Source organism: Procambarus clarkii, unplaced genomic scaffold (genome assembly GCF_040958095.1).
Source record: "Procambarus clarkii isolate CNS0578487 unplaced genomic scaffold, FALCON_Pclarkii_2.0 HiC_scaffold_2139, whole genome shotgun sequence".
NCBI classification, from domain to species: Eukaryota; Metazoa; Arthropoda; class Malacostraca; order Decapoda; family Cambaridae; genus Procambarus; species Procambarus clarkii.
In genome coordinates, this window is record NW_027191152.1 from 5,001 (window position 1) to 9,570 (window position 4,570).

Genomic DNA, 4,570 nt, shown 5'->3' on the forward strand with positions numbered 1-4,570 from the left:
AGGCTGTAGGTGGTTTGTTGCTTGTGGCGGCTTTCTTGGGAGTTACCACGGCCTTCTTTGCTGCTGTAGATGGTTTCTTGGTTGTGGTGGCTTTCTTGGGAGTTAGAACGGCCCTCTTCTCTGCTACGGCCAGCTTGAATGATCCACTAGCTCCACTTCCCTTGGTCTGAACAAGAATGCCGTCAGCCACTGCTTTCTTGAGAAATCTTCGGATGTAAATGGCGATCTTGGCAGCCTCGACTTTGTTGTTGGCAACAACGTACTTCTTGATTGCTTGTAGAGACGAGCCCTTACGGTCTTTGAGTGCTGCGACCGCGGCTAGAACCATTTGACTAGTTTTCGGGTGAGCAACCTGGACGCGAGGTTTCCTGGTGGTGGCCACCACAGCAGCAGCCGCAGCCTTCTTGGTAGGCTTTGCTTCTACCATGATGATGATGAGATAACCAAGGTGATGAGAGACGCTCAGACAGTCACGGGGGAATGATGCTGCCGCCGCTTGAGCCGAACCTATTTATGTGCCGGCACGGTACAGAAGCTGCAACCTGGCAACTCGTCCACCAATCACAACGGTTGGTTTTACGGCTCCGAAACCTGGATCCCATATCTTCTCTAAAATAGAAGCATTTGTTCATGTTCTTTGTAAAAGTATCATAAAGCAGGACAGATGAGACAAATATCATAAAAACTGAAGAGCAGATGAGCACACACATGTATGTATTACAAAAGAAAATCCACAAATTCATTAGAAATTGGCAGGGCAGGCTGAGGAAGTAGGTAGATGTAAAATGTCTGTAAATGGCGAAAGAACATAAACCCAAGACTGAATAAACGATGTTAAATATCCATGCCAAGGAGACAAAAATATGTTAGGATACAATTACCATTAAGACACCACAAGAAGGTCCGTATCCTGCCGTGATGACTAAAAAGAGTTGGTTATTAGCCACAATGTGTAGGCAGTCTCATGCCAACGGCCATACCACGTTGAGAACACCGCTTCTCGTCCGATCAGCGAAGTTAAGCAACGTTGGGTTTGGTTAGTACTTGGATGGGTGACCGCCTGGGAACACCAAATGCTGTTGGCAATAATGTTTTTTGTTTTGTTTTGTTTTGTTTCGTTTGTTTTTGTTTGAATGGCTGGCTCCACGGGAAATTCACGGAGTTGTGTGGAATAAGGCCTGGTAAAATGAATTAATATGTATGTCATGTTTAAAACAAACTCGCTTAATATAGTGTGTGAGGCTTTATACAAAAACAAACAACCAAAACAAAACATGTTTTTATATATATATATATATATATATATATATATATATATATATATATATATATATATATATATATATATATATATATATATATATATATATATATATATATATAGCTTAATCCGGGTTTGAACTCGCAACTCCAAGAATACGCATCACTTATATACACTTTACCACTGGACCACAGCTGCAGGACACAAGCTTGATGCTGAGGTATCAATTTAATGACGTAAATGCCATTTCCACAAATAAATGATAATTTAAAAGTATTTGTATGTACAAATCTTTTCTGTTTAAAAGGCTACAATATCAGTTACATATATAATTTGTGTTAATGTTTCTATACCCACAGGAAGGCATGTTTTTGCTTATATGTAAGGGGTACGGAGAAGGAATCCACAGACCATCAGTCCCCTTCCCCCCCCCCCCCCCCCTCCCACCTACTACCACCACCACCACCACCACACCACCACTACTCACCACCACCACCACTACTCACCACCAATCACCACCACCACCAATCACCACCAATCACCACCAATCACCACCACCACACCTAACCGAAAACCCCCTAACACATCAACCCTCCCCCCAATCAACAGGCGAAATAATAACCCTCAAATGCCTGCCTGCCTGCCAGCCAGCCAATACTAACGGTCTTCTCAGAAAGAAAATCTCTTTGTATCTGTATTACTTGATGAAATGTATGATTCTAATAATGAAAATAAATTTTGATGTCGGTTGTATGAGCATAATGACCAATATGCACATGATATGAATGAATTAAATAGTGTAGTTTTAAGTAATTAGGTTGTAGACACATTAAGCGGATATGATATTTGACGCGTCCAGAACTGGTGATTTTTGGTTTAGTTTTAAATGCACCACCACCATTGCTTCCCCAGAGCCTAATTAAGGACCGGTAAAAGGAGTCAATATGTATGTCATCTATAAAACCAAAGAATGAATAAAAACACACACACACACACACACCTACATAATAGTATTAGGAAGATTGTATGGCAAAAAAAAAAAGTACTCCCATTGGGTCGTTTGAACTCGCGACTTCCAAAACACCAGCCACACACCTTACCACCCAGCCACCATAGAGTTGGTATAATTGTGCAACTTTAGTTATAAAAGTAAAGTTCTTATTGTCTCAAATCTTATTGTCTGTTCTATGAAAAGGCATGATGTAAATTATGTATTTTTTGAATGATTGAATTGTAGGCACATTAAGCGGATTCGATATTTGATATATCCAGAAAAGGTGATTTCTGTTCAGTTTTAAAATGCATCACTGTTAACGCTAAAGGACTGGTAAAACGACTCGATGTTTGTCATTTTTAAAATAAACACTAAAACTAGGCCCTTAACATATATAATGTTTGAATATAAATTGAATGCATATAAATACAAAGTGGGAGTGGCTGGCTGGCTGGCTGGCTGGCTGGCTGGCTGGCTGGCTGGCTGGCTGGCTGGCTGGCTGGCTGCTGCCTGCCTGCCTGCCTGCCTGCCTGCCTGGCTGGCTGGCTGGCTGGCCGCCCGCCCGCCCGCCCGCCTGCCCGCCCGCCTGCTTGCCTTGCCTTGCCTTGCCTGTCCTGTCCTGTCCTGTTCTGTTATTGCCTTGCCTTGCCTTGCCTTGCCTTGCCTTGCCTTGCCTTGCCCTGCCTTGCCCTGCCCTGCCCTGCCTTGGCTGCAGCTGGCTGGCTGGCCGTAAATCAACTCTTAACAACACCATACCACACCACACCATCACTCATCACCCATCACCCACCACCGGCCCCAGTCTCCCAGCCTCTCTTATATACCCGAGCAGGCCCTTTAAATTATTTGAATTGTTGCACTTCGGCCAATGGCAGGCACGATCGCTGCTGCTCAAACATATTCTGGTTCACAAGTATTAATATATATATATATATATATATATATATATATATATATATATATATATATATATATATATATATATATATATATATATATATATATATATATTCATGAAACACATTAAAACCTTGATCATTTATTCATTCATTACGTCTAGTGAAGAATTGCTTTTGTTCATTTGTATGATTAAAAATTAATAGAATATGAATTCCTCGCTTAAAGTAAAATATAAAATATATATTGGATTTATATGATTGGTTAATATTCCAAGTGATGCTGAATATCCCCTATAATTTTGTTTTGTTTGTTTGTTTGTTATGTACACATTCCAAATGAAATCAATATAAATGTTATTATTAATGTTTGAAAGTTGATTGTCTACTTGAATCTCTCTATTAAAGTGTGTGTGGCTCCGGATGGAGCCTGGTTATGGTATTTGTCGTGGTGGGTGGCAGAAGTGCTTACTTCTTCTCTGTCTTCTTTGGCAAAAGAACTGCCTGAATGTTTGGAAGAACACCTCCCTGTGCAATGGTTACGCCAGACAGAAGTTTGTTGAGTTCTTCGTCGTTGCGGATGGCCAACTGCAAGTGACGTGGGATGATACGGGTCTTCTTGTTGTCACGTGCGGCGTTACCGGCGAGCTCCAGAACTTCGGCAGCGAGGTATTCCATGACGGCTGCCAGGTAGACAGGAGCGCCAGCACCGACGCGTTCGGCGTAGTTGCCCTTACGCAGCAGACGGTGAATTCTGCCCACGGGGAACTGAAGTCCGGCCCTGCTGGAGCGAGACTTTGACTTGCCCTTCACTTTGCCTCCCTTGCCGCGTCCTGACATTGCTGCTGCTGTTGTGGGTTTGTGGTGTTTTATGCCGCCCCGCAGATCGAGCTTCGTGTTATATACCCCGCTCAGGATCAAGGGAGCCCGCCACTGACCAATCAGCGCGCTCCGCCACGCGACCCGCTCTGAGCTGAGTCGCGAGCGGGATATAAAAGGAAAGCTCGCCTCGCGCAAAAGTTCATTATTGTATCGCAACGCCAGCCAGCACGAGCATCATCATGCCACCCAAGGCATCTGGAAAGGCTGCCAAGAAGGCCGGAAAGGCCCAGAAGGCCATTGCCAAGGGCGATAAGAAAAAGAAGCGCAGGAGGAAGGAGAGCTACAGCATCTACATCTACAAAGTGCTGAAGCAGGTCCACCCCGACACTGGTATCTCTTCCAAAGCCATGTCGATCATGAACTCGTTCGTGAACGACATCTTCGAGCGCATCGCCGCCGAGGCTTCTCGCCTGGCCCACTACAACAAGCGTTCCACCATTACCAGTCGGGAGATCCAGACGGCTGTAAGGCTCCTGTTGCCCGGAGAACTGGCCAAGCACGCCGTCTCTGAGGGCACTAAGGCCGTCACCAAGTACA

General features: G+C 44.1%; 1 non-coding gene across 1 annotated transcript; it reads left to right on the forward strand.

The window, feature by feature from the left end:
* Window positions 1-966: 966 nt before the first annotated feature.
* On the forward strand, window positions 967-1,085 carry LOC138362614 (5S ribosomal RNA). Its single transcript, XR_011227822.1, has one exon. It is a non-coding gene; the product is annotated as a 5S ribosomal RNA (ribosomal RNA).
* The last annotated feature ends 3,485 nt before the right edge of the window (window positions 1,086-4,570 follow it).